This window comes from Podarcis bocagei (genome assembly GCF_964188305.1).
Source record: "Podarcis bocagei genome assembly, chromosome: 4".
NCBI classification, from domain to species: Eukaryota; Metazoa; Chordata; class Lepidosauria; order Squamata; family Lacertidae; genus Podarcis; species Podarcis bocagei.
The window spans coordinates 76,209,037-76,225,662 of NC_138128.1; the positions used below are offsets into that span (position 1 = coordinate 76,209,037).

General features: G+C 42.4%; 2 long non-coding RNA genes across 3 annotated transcripts in view; one reads left to right on the forward strand and one right to left on the reverse strand.

The window, feature by feature from the left end:
• On the reverse strand, window positions 1–5,084 carry LOC308585387. The gene is made up of 2 exons (XR_014007359.1): window positions 4,625–5,084; window positions 1–369 (listed from the first exon to the last, which is right to left on the reverse strand). It is a non-coding gene; the product is annotated as an uncharacterized lncRNA (long non-coding RNA).
• Window positions 2,048–16,626, forward strand: part of LOC308585357 — a 27,867-nt gene continuing 13,288 nt past the window's right edge. Inside the window, exon 1 of one of the 2 annotated variants that reach the window (XR_014007322.1) lies at window positions 2,048–2,093. This is a non-coding gene — a long non-coding RNA (uncharacterized lncRNA). Of the gene's footprint in view, window positions 2,094–5,221; window positions 5,566–16,626 lie in introns of those variants that run through there. The other variant, XR_014007323.1, reaches the window with a different exon arrangement.

A 16,626-nucleotide genomic window follows, 5' to 3' on the forward strand; every position in this document is an offset into this window, starting at 1 on the left:
TTAATTCATTAAGATTTATTGGTTCAACAAAAAGCCCTGGTTGGAGCTCCACTAATTTCAGTCTTCCTCCGATGCCACGGTTGCCTGGACTGAGCTCCGCCCCCTTCTCCCCCAACAGGAAAACCCTCACCTCCTCTTCCTGTAATTTTTGCGCTTCTTGGCTAATCTCGTGAGTCTACGCAATCAGGGTGATTGCACTCTCTATTTCTGTGTCTGTGTCACTATCTGAGCCTTGCAGCTGAATTCCTGCTCTCTGTGTCTCTCCGTCTCTCTGTGCGTGTATAAAGGTTGAATTCCTGTGGCTAACTGCTTCTCCCCACCTCTTCCTCTGTGCCTGCTCTTTCGCTGCTTGTCAGAAAGTCCAGTTCTCTGACACCAAAGAGGTAAAAAATGGCCTTAAGTTTCAGTACTGGAGATCTATTCAGAACCCACTAGCAACAAGTGTGTTATTAGAAAGCAAATAATGTAGCAATGAAAATGGGTTAAACCAGATTCCTTTCTCCAGCATCTGTTTCTTCTCTTAATATATAAGAACTATTTAACCATACACAGAACACAAAAATACATGAAAGTCTGTATACCCATTAAGATTGCATTTACAGTAATTTATGACAGTACTGTGCTGCATAGAATTTGCTTATTTAAAATATTTATATACCTTGTCTACCAACCGAACTACTCAAAGTAGTTTACAAAATGCTTGAAATGCAATGGAACAGACAATCAGGATGCTAAGAGTAACTACCTCAGCTCTGGAGTCAAAACTCCAGGTATGTGTGTGAACACGAGAGAAGATTTAGAACATTATTTGGAATAGGAGTAAAAATATAAAGAGAGTACGAATAGAAGAGGCAGTGTCATGGGACCTAGTATGCAAACTATAAAACAGTGTTCATGTAATCATTTATCATATGTTAACGACCAGGAATTGAACACTGGGTTAATGAAAGGTAACAATTGGGGGGGGTCAGACCAACCATATTAATGAAGTTTTTGTTTCGCGATATTTTTCAGAAAATAAGTTTTCCATACTGTTTGGGGGAAGAGTATTGCTTGGGTTTTATTGAATTTATTTTTCATGTTTCTCTGCCTCCAAAATCTTTTTCTCAAGTCATTTAGGAAAGGAGTTACTGTCTTCTTTTCCTCTGTTTAAGTAGCAGATTTATAATACAAAATGTCTCTGAAACAGGTCTGAGATTTGCGGAGGATTACTTTCCTGCTCAGATAATTATTGACCTTTAATCAATAGGCCTTCTTCACATTATAATTACACCTGAAAAATCTGTCCGTAGCTGCCATTGAAGAAGAGATTAACTGCAGACACCTTGAGCTCTGACACAAAAGCACACCTTGATTTAGAGGGGCCAAAAGGTGAAAGCAAATACAGAGGAAGCATATAACACAGCAACCCAAAACCCTAATCTGCATGCTGTACAGGGTTTGGATGCAACAGAAGTGACCTTTTTTGTCTGGCTCTGTTCAGCTACATTGGTCAGTGGGCTCTGTGAAAGTCCTTGCTAGGCCCACTGAAAGTAGCCAGCAGAAATATCCAAAACAGTCATCTCTGGGGTGGGAAGGGGCAGAGTTAGACTGGATCCTAAAGCTGGCCCAGCTATGGGCAGTGGTCCCAATCTGGGCCTCTGTTCTGCACCAGCCTGGAGCAGGCATGGCAAAAGATGGGGTATCTGTCATAGATGCTTCAGTTGAGATTCCTGTGTTGATAGGGGTTGAACTAGATGACCCTCAGGGTCTCTTCCAACTCTACCATTCTATGATTTTATTAAAACCCTACCTCTCTCTCAAACACACACACACCTTCTGCCTTGGCTGACCTGAAATGTCAAACTCCTGATGCAGAGATACCTTCCACATTCCCTACAGATCTGCCACTGGGCAGAGGGGAGTTAGGATTGCTCCCTAAAGAGCGGTGATCAGAGCTGATTACTCAAGCTGTAACCATTCCTTGAATGACCACAAATAAAACACTGTAAAATAAACCAAGAGTATATGCATACATTTTTCTCTCTATTCCAGATTTACACCATTTACAAAATTAGATGGAACATTCTGGGCTCTACCATTTCAAACTGCAGGTGGGAGATCATAGCATTGCTTATTTTTCAATGCAAAACCAAAAAACACCTCCCTGTATGTAGACATTAGCTCTCTCCCTGATAGTTTACTACTTCAAGTTTAATATGGCTGGGCAATCAAAAATATGGCACACACCCCACTTGCAATTCAAAGTGTTACAATCCACAATCATGCGATCACTTAAATTTGCCTACAGGTAGATGAACTGTATTTTATCCAACGAGAATTTACAATGAAAATCTGTCATTCTATGGACTGGTACCTTGACTAGGAAGGATAACCCACATGCAAAAAGGTTTCTGTGCAGGATATCCTTCCTTGCTGGATTGGATCCCACACAAAGGGAATGGGGCAAAAAGAAGCAAACCTATAGCCATGGTTGTGTATTCATGAATCCATGTTGGATCTGGCCAATGTGCCTTACAATGTTTTTGTGTATTCTCCCCCCCCCCCCGGCCGCGTCATGCTGAACTAGGTCAAGGTAGTGTATATTATTACTGAGCTAACTTCAAAATACCTTATAATACAACCCTCTCCTGATGGTATTGTGTATTCAAAATTAAATCAAAACCATCTTGCCCTGCTGCATTTGGGATCTTCCTGCTCATTCTACAGGGTGGGAATCCTGAACATTAGCCCTAAAGTCCTGTCCTGACAGCACTCCCTATGAGACCGTAACTTCAATCTGCCTCCCACAGAATTTCAGTATATATGTTTCACCTTTGTCCTAGTTTCTTTCACTCTGTAGTAGGAATGGAACAGAGATTCAATTTCAGTTCACATTTAAAGGCCAATCTACCAATTTGCACTTTCCAAAACGCAACTGTTCTTTGAAAGTCACATTTCTCTGAATTTTGCAATGCAATTCTCCAGTGGGGCAATGTATGCAAAAAAGCATGTGCTAGGGTAAAGTGTGCCTAAAAATGCACACATTAGTAAAAACAACATACTAAATATATTCTATTAAGGAATACTGTTTTACAAGTATGTCTATATTAAGCTAAAATGCATGCAAAACTGTCTATATTAGGAGAAGTTCACACTAAAATGCTGATGAATTTCCAGCAAGTTTGTGGATCACTATCCTGTACTTACTTTGTTTACCCCGTAGGTCTCCTGAAATGCCTTTTTGACAAATCTTAAAACCAATTCATCACTGGAAGGAGGAGGGAAACCGAGGCAGTTGTTTGCCTCACCTTTTGAAAGCATTGCCCTAGTTGAAAATGAATGGAATAGAAGAAAGTACTGCCAAAACAAAAGACTGTTGACATTTTAGAAAGGGATAGTTACACAGTTGTTCAAAAAATATAGCCTCAATTTGACCATAACAAAAAGAAGACCAAAAAAGACCCATTATACTAAATCTTTCCCCATCTGGAAAGAACTCCACGTTGTGAAACCATAAAAAAAAAAATCCATCATACACATATCGACAAAATGCGGAGTAATATAAAACTAACAGAGGAACAAGAAACATAAGTGAACTATTGGGAAAGTGTTACATGCCAAAGGGTCAGAAGAAATCTTCAGGACATTTTGTGAAACATTTCTATTATCTTCCTAAGTCAGTAGCACACAGGAAACCATCAATAAATGTCCAGAGGTGTTTTATGGGGCAGCTGTCCTCAGCCCATTTCAATTTAAACCAACTCACGAAAATAAAGTGAGTTTGGGTATATGGCCACCTAGGAAAGGAGTTACAAAAGTTTTCTCTCCTAAAGGAAAGAGTGTGGTAGAGCCCCATTGGATGAGACTTTCAAAGCAGCTACACATTCATACGGCATTACAAAGCACATGTCTTGGCCTCAGCAAATGCGGCCTTTGGGAGCAGGTTCCTTCACAGGGTTCGGAAACCATAGGGCTTGCAGTACCCCTCCCTAGTATGCAATATTTTTCTATATCCTGAAGGATCTTTTTTTAAAAAAAAACCAACAACAGCACCTTACTCTTACCAGAGAAAGCAGGAATATTCTAGCTGGGGCGTTTCCTGTTTCAGAGAGAGTCAAGACATTGAAGCCACCTCTGTTTCTGTGCATATCAGCTTCTCATGGACTATAGGCTCCATGGAAAGTGTGGGAGCGGTGCATACAAAATGCTATGGAAAGAGTTAATGTAGTATATAATTCGATGATGTCACCCCAGTAGGCAGTTTTTCAGTTAGGTCTGCTATCCACTGCACAGTATTAGTTAGTGAGTCTTACTGTGAGAGCAGCAGGAGTCTGTTTTATGCTGCTATGTGCCTCAGAAGTCTGTAAAGTCTCATAAGTCAGTCTCATACACACACACACACACACACACACACACACACACACACACACGTAAATGTTTTAGTATTCCAAGTAAAGTAACGTGTTATGTTTAAACTCTAAACAGAGATTCTTGTGCAGTCTTTTCCAGGACAGAAAAAGAGAACTATGTTTTTAAAAGGGTCAAATGACCTGGGGCAGCTTTTGCACATATAAATACCACAGAAAGGATGTAGTTAGGGCTTCCTGGACTGCCTTCTACCTTTCATTTCAAATTTTCTTACCTTTTCATTGTGGGGCCTGTTATCGGGATGTTTTCCAGAGTTTAGCCATGCTGGCTGCCCAGCAGAGTGTTTCCTTTCCATTTCGGGAGGAGTCCCTCCTTGTTCCAGTATGGCCTGTGAATTGTGGAGACCTTCCCCTGCAGAGCGGAGTCAAGTTTCAAGAAGCCCTGTCCCCTTACTCCTCTCCTTCAGATACCCTCTGTAACTCTCACCAGAACAGGGCATTTATGGTAAAGTCCCGTTTTCTGTCCCACAAGAAAAATAAGTCACTGGAGGGAAAAATCAAACTGTCATAAAAGCTCAGATACAAGCAGTGCCAGGAGCTTGCTGCCTATTATCTAAGCACAGAGAGCCTGGGAGCTTAGGAGAAGTCCCAACCCATAGTAATATATTTGCTGAGGACCCTGCCTGTCCCCCAAGAAAAGGTACATCTCAGGAGAAAAAAAGGGTGCCCCACCCTGGAGCAACTGAAGGAAGAGAGAAGTGACTACCGGCTAACTCTGGTTGCCATGGGAACTAGAGAATGCTGAGAGGCCAAATAGAATCCAGGTGTGGTGAGAAATAAGCAGCTGGCAAGTTTTTTCCCTTGTTGCCAGAGAACCTTCTAAGCTTACATGACAGGAGAAAGGGGAGCTACCATGGGAAGATCAAGTAGGGCTATCTTCACATAGGGACCAGGCAATGCCCCCCATCATGGCCCCAGAACCCAAGTCCTTAGGCTTAGAGACCCGAAGCAGTAGTGGGTCCAAGGAGGAGATGGATTCGTTCCCCATCCCACCCCCAGTAGGCCTGTCAGCAGCAGGTTCTTCGCTGAGACTTCCGAACCCTCAAGGTGTAGTTTTGACTACCAGCTTCTCAAGGAATCAAGAAAGTTTTGTGGAGCATCCACTGACCAGGTCCCCGTAACCCCAAATAACCACCATGGGATGGGGGAAATTCAGGTAAGCATGCATTTAAAGCCAAATCTAATCAAATTAGCACTTTCTGGAATAATGTGTGGACACAGTTATCCTTTGATATTTGAACTTTTGTGATAGTTATCCATTGTTTGCAAAACTGCATACATCAGGGAAAGTGTGTATAAAAACAAAGGTATTAGTGAAAATCTCATACAAAAATGCATTGTAGTTGGGAAAATTTCTTTGCAAAAATGTGTACGTTAGTCAAAAGTGCATATAAAAATGTGCATGAAGAGAAATTCACATTAAAATGCTGGTGAGGAGTTAACATCAGCACCAAAGGATACTGACTCTTAAGTGACAGGGTAGCATTTAATTGGCCACCATGGGACACAGCAAGCCTAGGATGTACTCTGTGGCTCATACCTCTTTCTCGGAGGTATAGCTTGGACTGCTTTTTATGAACACAGGTAAAGGGTGGGGTTATACAATGACTGTGCCTCATCCTCAACACACAATAAACCCTGCATCAGCACTAGGAATAGCAAGGTATGGCCCCTGGCATATGCTGACCACTGGCACCAGGCCTAGCAACAGGCTACCTATAGCCACTAAGGAAGTGGGGAGGGGCAACAAACATCCTAGGTCACCCATCCCTGCTTCTATACATAAATCATCTTACTAGTTTCAGGGGGAAATACCAGGTTGTCTTTCTCCATCCAGATAGATATTCCTTTTTAGTCTGGGGAGGAACTCATAAGCAGCACTGTTTCTCTTTTCCTGTTGTTAGCATTTCACTCCCTTGTTTTATAGAACAGCATTCTTTTAAACGTTGGTTTGCAGGACAAATCTTTAATTAAAAGCTTGGAATAAAAGTGTGCACTTCCAAAGGTTGAGAAAATGCCCAGTCTTATAGACTGGCCCTTTTATTGCCTTTGAATGCTTTTAGCTTTGAATTTTTGCAAATCATTCTAAAGTGTAAAATTGGGTTGCAATTATGAATATTGCTATTGCTGCCGCTGCTGCTTGCTGCCGCTGCTGCTGCTGTTTTGCTATGCAACTTGGATGGGATCACTTGTTTCTTTGATACTTAAGAAGCTACGGTAGGCAGAGTCAACACTTTCATCTCAGAAGAAAGGAAGCAGGTTCAATAGGCAACCAAAATAGCAGCAGCAGCAACTTAGTATAAAAGCTGGAAAGAAGGAAATGAGTAAACAAATCTGGCAAAACCCAATCACATTAACAAAAGCTACATACAGCAAAGAAAGTGAGGTCCCGATTTCTAATCCTCTCCCTGCATAGCTGTGTCTCCTTATTGTTCTACATACTCTGTATGTTGTATTCCAAACATTTGTATTTCCCTGAAGTGCTGATAAAGAAGAACAGGGACATTTAGAGCGAAAAGTCATATCCCTTTATCTCTATCCGAAATAAGAATGTGGTTGAGAACAAAGCAAGCTCTCCACTGTGCTTTCAGGCTTCAAACTTCTTGCCTTTCTTTAGCAGCTCTTTCCTAAGCTTTTTGTACAATACACTTGAAAGGCTTACCTTTCAAAGGATTGCCCCCGTAATATCCAGAGTACAGATCAGGGAGGTTTTGCAACAAGTCACAGCATCTGAGATCAAGCACTGGCATTTCACCACCAATGTTGAATATGGCTTCCAAGACACATGGGACACACCTTCCTAGATCTTACCAGTCAGCATAACAAAATTCAGCAGTCTGGGCCTATCACACAAACTGTAAATGGTAACCCAACAAGAATCTTTGTGATTGCCTGCTCCATTTTTCACTTGGGCAAATGAGGCAGCACCTGAAATTCTAAAGTAATGGCTCACCCCACGGCTTAGTTTTAACAGAGATGATTTTCAAAGTCTTTTCTGCTGAAAGCTTACTGCTATGTATTTTATCTTTCCAGGTAGCATTTATCTGGCAAAAGAGGAACAAGATTGCTGTCACTTAGAAGTTGTTATCTAGACCACTATTGACAAATAATAGTGACAGGAAGGTAACAGGAACACTCTATTTCCTTTCTTCTAACCTGTGTCAAGGCCAGTAATATTGGTATCTGCATGAATAGACACAAACTCAAATGACCATGAGTCCAGAGTTATAGCTTGACTTTCAATATATTACTCAATATTCATTGGAAACAAAGAGAGACAATCTGTGCTAAAAGCCAGGTTGAGTGAGTGATGAGAAAACAAAAAGAACCTCTAAGTTTACCTTTTACTACTGCAACTTTCCCCAGCCTGGTGCCTAGGTATGGGAGAAAAATCTGATTCAGTGCACAATTAAAGGTGAATTTACCTAATTCACACGTTCTGAAACAATACACAAACGGAAGTGCAGCCATCTTTTCAAACTGGCAGTTCTCCAGAGTTAGAAACACAGTTCTCAAGCCAAAAATGCATGTACAAAAAATGCATATACTAGGATGAAGTCTGCATGAACATGCATATACAGTGGTGCCTCGCAAGACGAAAAGAATTCGTTCCGCGAGTCTTTTCGTCTTGCGATGTTTTTCGTCTTGTGAAGCACGGTCCGTCGCAACTGCACCTCTTCAAGCGGCTAAAAAAAAAGCGCAAGACGTTTTCGTCTTGCGAAGCAAGCCCATAGGGAAATTCGTCTAGCGAAGCAACGCAAAACTGAAAAACCCTTTCGTCTAGCGAGTTTTTCGTCTTGTGAGGCATTTGTCTTGCGCGGCACCACTGTATTAGTGAAAATAACACACACAAATACATTTTATTAGGGAAATATGAGGCAAAATTGCATGCAAACTGAATTCACACTAAAATGCTGGTGAATTTTCAGGAGGACTTAAAAAAATACAAAGTAATGTGAAATGATGGACGACACTGGAGGCCCTGCCAGGCCTCTGAACACAACTTCCAGTAGAAACCGAAAGTCACATCAGAGGTCTCGCAACGCCTCAGACATAACCTCTGAGACCCTATGAGACCAAGGAAGCACTGCCATGCCGCTGACACAACATGATGTCATGATGCCACATTATGTCACAGGCACCATTGAGCACCCATAACCTGGGACCCAAGTCAGTGCCTCTGTCTAGCCCTATATACAAAAAGAAATGCACATCTCAAAGTACTTTCTTTCAAAAAAACAGATTTCTAAACTTATTTGATCCAAAAATGGGCATGTTGGTACATTTTTAGCCAATAATTGCACTCCAAAGTTTAGAGATGTACAAAATCTGAACAACTATGCTCCAGAATCTGCACATCAGTCTAGAGAATGCAAATTGGGTTGGTTCGAGTTGGAATTTACAAAGATTGAATTCTACAAGTACCTCTGCTTCACTCTCAGTACAAGGACTGCTCTGTGTTCTGCTTCTACCATCGAAGGCAGAATGCCTCTGAATACCAGTAGCTGGGAATCATGAATGGGGAGAGTGCCACTGCGTTCAGGTCCTGCCTGCAGGCTCCCCTTAGGCATCTGTCTGGTCACTGTGAGAACAGAATGCTAGACTACGTTGGCTTTTGGCATGATCTAGCAGGACTCTTCTTTTATTCCCTATAATTTAATCTGTTCACCACTGGCTCTGTGGCAATAGCAAAACATATTCATTAGAATTCTGAACATTGCCAAGGTCAATTTCCCCAATAGGTACTTCCAACAAAATGCTTGCTTCTTTCCCTCTAATAAGAAGGCAGGCAACTGGCTTCCAGGCACATCGAGGCAGGCCCCCCTGGCTGCTGTTCATTTTCTGTAATCATACATTGCTTCAGGTGCCACTTATTTCCATTCTCTGTGTTTCTGTTTATTTGAGCTCATCGTACTTGCTTAGCACAAGCCTGTCTGACATTGATCAATCATTCAGATCTTTTTCAGATTGACAATCTAATGTGTGTTCATCATTAAATTACCATTCTATTCGGGGGGGGGGGTTCTATTAGTATTTTCTTCTTCTTTCTTTTCTTTCTTTCTTTAATACATTTGCAATGTATATTTCTGTTTTGTAATAAACTCCATATTCTTCTATTCTAAACTTTGGTCTGCCATCTTGTGGCTTATTCCCCATTCCTTGCAGAATTTGCTCCATGGCACACCATGACTCCTAGCTAAAGACAAAACATATTCTTCCAGTACATGCGTATTTCTCAACATATGTGGACAAAGATACACAGTAGGAACATAAAACAAGATTAAACACCTTCTCCACAGCACCAGTTTCTTGAGCTGATTTTCCCTCCATCCTATATAGCAGCATTGAACAAAACAAGTGTGAGATGCAATCATAGATCTCAGTGTCTTGCCTATTTTAACTATGAATTCATTTCCTTCCACACAATGAAACTCTAGACATTTTAATTAACATCCACTGAGTTCTGCTTTCAGCCCAATCTATTCCCACTTTCTCTCCCACTACTTCATTAATTCCAACACCTTTAACACCTTTATATGGGTGACCAAAGCCTCGTATTTGGTTCAAAAAGCTGTGTTGCTTATTCTGCAGCTTTAATGTGCCTACGTGCATTAAATATCCACATGTATTTATTGAACGATCAATATTTAACTTCCTCCCCCAATATACTCCAAATATGTAATACTGCAGTGAAAATCTCATTGTTTTATGTAAATGCAGTAACCAAGGCAGAAGAGATTTTTAATATGTGGGGGTGTTAAATATATTGTATTTTAGCACTTTTTAAAAAATCTTACTTGCTTCCAAAATCATAAGAAGAGGCTGCTGGAAGAGGCCAGTGGCCACTCTCCCTTCTTCTGGCATGCAACATGAAATCACAGTGGTGCCTCAGTGTGACTGTGTTACTAAAGCAGACAGCAGAAGCAGTATGTAGGCACAATCTCTCTCTCTCTTTCTCTCTCTCTCTCTCTCACACACACACACACCCCACACACACGTAGGCATATAGTTGGCTATATACAAGAGCATGTAAAACAGTTTCCAGTCCACAGGTATGGAGGTAGTTCTTAGGGACAAGTTCAACCAGCAATTTCACATTTGAATTCTTTGAGATGTCTCAAGTGGATGCTCTTCATCCAACAAATTTCCCTTTTTTTTAGTTTGCCTATTAGGCCCAGAACTTTGTCTCTCATCACCACCAGTTCTTCAAACGCCCTTCCTGCAAAAGTTAATTCAGGCATATATGCAAAAGTGAATTCAGGCCCTATATCTTTTGCTGTGAAGACAGATGCATATAATTCATTCAGCTTCTGTTTTTCTTCCTTTAACACACCTTTGATTCCTTTGACATCCAAGGGCCCAAATGCCTCCTTAGCCAATTTTCCTATTAAACATTGAGGTGTATGAGGTGTTAGCGGAGAAGTAGTATCTCTGGTGGGGGACATGGCATGTTCACCCACCATTTGTCCCCCCCCCTCCATTCAGCTCTCATCTGTGGCTCCTAGAAGCTGTCAGCATGCGACAGCGGCCATACCCCAGGAACGGCTTCTGTGTCCGGCTAAACCAGGTGAGGTTAGCTGATGGGTCTCAACCCTCAGTGAGTTAGGGACTTCCCCTGCATGCAAAGACATGCTTTGGTGGATTGAGTGGATGAGACCAATAGTGGGTCCAACGGTCAATAAAGCTGTTTCTGCACGGGCCCTAGAGGGAAGTGAGGGGCAGATGGAGCTCGTAAACCTGGGAAGGTAGCCCATCTATGAGAAGGAAAACTCTGATCCTAAACCTCTGCAGCCTTGCAGCTACACTAATACATGACAAAGGCTTCAGGAGTAAACCCTGAGGAAAAATATGTACTCTGCTGCCTTGCAGGACATCTTTGGGAAGAAAAGGCTAAGGAGTAAACCTGACACAAATCCAGAGTGGAGTTCCTAAGACGGTTGGATGGTGTCTTGTATGCCTCCTTCTGGCAACTCCTGCAGCCGAACTGGTGCCAAACATATTGCTTTCCTTTCGCCCACATCACCAAGGGAGGGGGGGGTCTTGTCGTCTGGGTAGCCCAGGGCCTCCATACACACTGCCCGGGCTTCTGTATAGGACAGGACACTTCCAACAGCTTGACCTCACCCCCAAAGGCGCACTCCTCCATTGTTTCCCAAGACAGATAGATGCCAGCTGGTTATTACACACTGCTATTTGTTATTGATAAAAAGAATCTCACAATTCACTTAACATTTTAAAGATAAATCAAACCCAGCATTCTCAATTTAAGCAAAAGCCTGCTAGTAAATAAGAAAGCAGCAGCAAAGTGGTGTTTTTCTCCCCCTTTTTTCTAAAGGGGGAAAAATTCTTCTGAATTATGTGCTGCATCTCAAGACACCTGTGGAGGCTAACAATATATATTCCTTCAATTTAAGAATCTCACAATACTTGCTTGTTTTCTTGAAAAATTAAGTAAGCTATTGCTGAGCCAATTTCTCTTTTTCGCTCTTTTCCATTACGCTTTCAAAAGCTATGTTACCCTTCAGCTATTATTTTTGCAATTATAATCAGGACCATGGACAAGTCCATGACAGCAATTCATTCAGAAGCATCCAGGCATTTGAAGTGCTATATTTAATGTTGCAGCTTTTAAACTTTCCAGGCATTGGACCCATTTTTAGGCTAAATCTGCAACCAACTTTTATTTTTTTTACACTATATTTATGTGCTTAAGCTGCAATGCTAACGACGTCTACACAGAAGCAAGTCCCATTGAATTCAGTGGTGCTTACTCCCAGGTAAGTGGGGTTTGAATTGCAGCCTTACTTACTTACTGAAAATTTGTAGCCTATGTTTCATCCATCATGGAACTCAAGGCAGTGTGTATGTGGTTCTACATGGGTCACCCTAGCCAGACACTGACCAGATCCAGAACTAATTAGCTTCAGCAAGGTGGAAGCCTGATGCACTTTCAGACCATACCCTAGCATGTTTCTCTTGCATTATTGTTCTCTTTCTTCCCTTAATAAAGTGAATGGTTGATCAGCTGATTTGACCAAAGGTACGTGGGAGTGACCCATTTGTGAATCCCCCAACCTACCAGTTGAAGGCGAATGTCTTAGAAAAAAATGACAGTTCTTATTAAGACTTGCCTCTCTCTAATTTTGTTAGACCGTGCTTTTTTCTGCCTCTTCACTCTGAGTGATATGAATGGTGCCACTGCTGAAATATTTAATCAAACTGCCATGTCTCCCTTCTCCAGTTGTTTTCCCCATTACAAATGGCTATTCTTTGCCTTCTAAAGTTCAAAGTACACTTCATTGCTTCTCATTGATCACTCAAACTGGAGAAAATAAATCATTATTGAGCTCTCAGTAAATCACTCAGAGTGTACAAGAGGGCTTGAGGAATTTACAGTGCAAAATTGCAAAACAGAGAAATAGATTTTGGAAGTAAAATCTGTTCCCAGTCTGGGACCATGGAGAAAGGAAAGCCCAGGACAGGAGGGCAAGCACAGAAGAATGTCTGAGACTTTCATGCCAGTATTAGAGACTAAAAGCATATCTGATAAGATGAGGGATGTGTGGAAATTACATCCTTTTTCTGGGTCAGCTAAACCAAGACCGCTGTAGGTCATTATTTGCTCATTCTGGAACCAAATATTTTAATGTTTCCATACATAATTTTTGGTCTGGTTCAAGTGTGGGGAACCTTTGGCCCCCCAGATGTTGCTGAACTGCAACTCATCAGCACACACACAATGTTGCAGTTTTGTAGTTCTCATTTAAGAATTAGAAAGGCAATCACAACTGAGCCACTAAACAGAAGATGCACCTATTTTAAGTACCATATTTTTCGCTCTATAGGATGCACCAGACAATAGGACGCACCTAGTTTGGGGGGGAGGAAACAAGAAAAAAAAATTCTGAATCCCAGAAGCCAGAACAGCAAGAGGGATCTGGCTTCTGGGATAGCCGCTGGGATAGCTGGTCTAGCTTTGCGCGAAGCCTCCGCAGGGCACGGGGAGCCTTCATCCCTGTGCCCTGCAGAGGCTTCTGGGACAGCCCGCAAAGCCTCCGGAGGGCAGCAGGATGAAGGCACCCCGTTGCCCTGGGGAGGCTTTGCGCCACTAACCCTGAAGCTAGAACAGCAAGACGGAGCGCTGCACAACGCTCCATCTCGCTGTTCTGGCTTCTGGGACAGCCTGTGAAGCCTCAGCAGGGCAGTGGGGTGCCTTCATCCCACTGCCCTCCAGAGGCTTCGCAGGCTGTCCCAGAAGCCTCTGCAGGCCACGGGGATGAAGGCGCCCCATGCCCTGTGGAGGCTTCGCACAAAGCGCAGCGCTCCATCTCGCTGTTCTGGCTTCGGGGACAGCCTTTGAAGCCTCCGCAGGGCAGTGGGGTGAAGGCACCCGAAGCCTTTGGGGTGCAGCGGGACCTCGCGCTGTGCTCCAAAGGCTTCGGGTTCCTTTTGCTGAATCCAGGAGTCCCGGTGCGCACTGACCCCTCTCGCTCTCCAGGCTTCAGCGAAAGCAACGCGTAGCCTCCGGAGCGCGGAGGGAGCGCTCCCTCTGCGCTTTGGAGGCTTTGCGTTGCTTTCGCTGAAGCCAAGGAGCCTGCATTTGCTCCATAGGACACACAAACATTTCCCCTTAATTTTTGGAGGGGAAAAATTGATTCCTATAGAGCGAAAAACATGATACCTCAATTAACACCCCAAATTCTGGGGCTTTGCAGCTTTGCCCCCCTTGGGGGAATTCCAAAAAGAACGACCAGTGAACTATTTTGTGGAGTTAGGGATGAGGCACTAGCTCACCAATCCTCCTTTAATATGACCCTCCAGGAGAACTAACCAGATCTCTCTTCAAACTACTACAGCTCTGCTGTAGTATATATGACACTTGGGCAATTCATTTCAGTGGGATCAAGGTGAGGTTCTTTCATACCTCATACCCCATCAGAACATAAAAGTTGCTTTATTTGCCCAGTACTGCCTATTAAGACTGGCAGCAGATCTCCAGCATTTCAATCATAGGTATTTCTCATCACCTGCTCCCTGAGCTTCTCATAACTGCAAATGCCAGGTTCTACCACTGAGCCTCCATGTAACTCACACACACCACAGAGATTCTGACACACATCCAAACCTCACATTAGACACACTCAACTTAATATGATAATTTAATTTCAAACCAAAAGAAGTCTTCTTTTTGACGTTTCAAATGCCACTTTTCTAATTACAAAACTACTCTGCACAAAATGATGCTGTCTGAGGCAAGCCTAAATCAAATGTATCACTTCTGTGAAGCCGTAAGTATGCAGAAAAATTCATTAAAGGATAGAAACCTTTTATATTTCCTAATGATGGGAAGAAAACACCACAAGGCTGTAGCAAGAGAACATACATTTTCTTCTCTCTCCTTTATTGAGCAACTCTGCCTGGAATAATAGCTAGAAGTGCTCCGGTGACCCAGCCCATTCTGTATTACTGCTCACTTCAATTACTTGTTCCATGTGTCTTCATCTTACAACCCATTAATTCATAAGTTCTCAGTTTCACTGAAAAAGCCTCAGCTAACAAATGGACTCCTAGTTCCATGGAAGTCAATTCCACACCAAAATGATTCTCAGTTCCTTATATGTAGCATTTCTGCATTGTCCCCTTAAGCTGAAACAGTATTGGGGGGGGGGGAGAAGGACCAGCTGCTCCTCAGTTCTCCAAAAATCAACAAGTGATACTTATATAAACTGGACAATATCTTGTGTCATCTGGCCACCTGCAGACACTAGGAAAGTTAGGATGTGATCAAAATATTCTCATGCAATTTTATTAAAGGCCATTGTTCTACATAAGGTGATTCCTTCGTTGGTAACCTCAAGACTTGACTGTTGCAATTACCTCTATCTCTGTCCAACCCTTGGGCCTAGTCTAGAAACACCAACTGATACAAAATGCTGCAGCTAGATTGTTGGCAGGGCAGAAAACTACTCGTGTGTAACCTCAGTGTTTAAAAACTTGTACTGGCTGCCCATATGTTACATGGGCAAGTTGAAGGTTCTAATATTAATTTAAACATCCCTTAACAACTTGGGTCCACGATACCATAAGGACTGTCTGATTTTTCATATCTCTGCCTGGACATTGAGAACTCTCTGTTTTAAATAGCCTTTTCAAATCTCCTTTTTGTTCTACATTATTCTCCATGGGTCTCTGGTGCTTTCTCTCCTTAAGCCAGGGCTGCTAACCCTTCAGTGCTGTTCGTCCATAACAGAAACCACTGACAGGCAAAAAGCAAAAATGGCACAGAGAGGGAATGGTTACAAACGGAAACCAGAGGGCAACCATCCCATATTCCAGAGAGCTCTGATGAATCATGGTGCCCTCCTGCTGCTTTTAACAGAAAAACAGATGTCAGGAGATCTGCAATGTGAATATTGGCCTCAAGTAGCTACCCACTTAAATACTGTAGCTTAGAAATAATTAAAATCATACCATACACAGTCTTCAGTGATAAGATAGCTAAAGATGTCAGTCAAATGGAAATGTTTGGGTTGTAACTCGTTGAAGACTTCAGAATTCAACACTTATCCCAACTTCATGACTATGTCGGAGGAGGATCACCACTCTACTGAAAGTACAGCATATGCTTTGTGCTCAGAACATCTCAGATTCAGTCCCTGCCTTCTCCAGGTAAGGATAAGAAAGACCCCTGCCTAAAGCCCTAAGGGGCCAGAGAGTTGGCTGCTGCACTAGATTGGTTCATCTAGTTTGGACTGACTTTAGGGCAGCTTCCTGTGCAATAAGGAAAACAGAACATGATGAGAGTAGTCATAGATCTCCCTGCATAACTATGGTATAGACTAATGATCTGACTCCATATACGGCAATTTCTGATGCTCCTAAGCTTTGCTCAAATGCAAAGAAGAAAGTGATAGCAATAGGAATATCATCAAAGTGCAGATCTGTCATTGTTTGCACAGCCTGTAGTCATGTCTAGATCTCATCATAGTGTTAAACTTACATGAGGAATATTGGGGAAAGTACAGGTTCACTCTCATCCCATGATGATTGCTTAGCTTTGATGAAGCAACATATGATAACTAGACTAATACATGGTTTTCATGGTTTTACTAAGTAGGCAAACACAAACGATATTTGTTGCCACCAGGAAATGGCATTCAGTATAGCAGTCACTGAGGTGACTGAGGTGCAAGCTCTCAACAAACCAGAATACTAT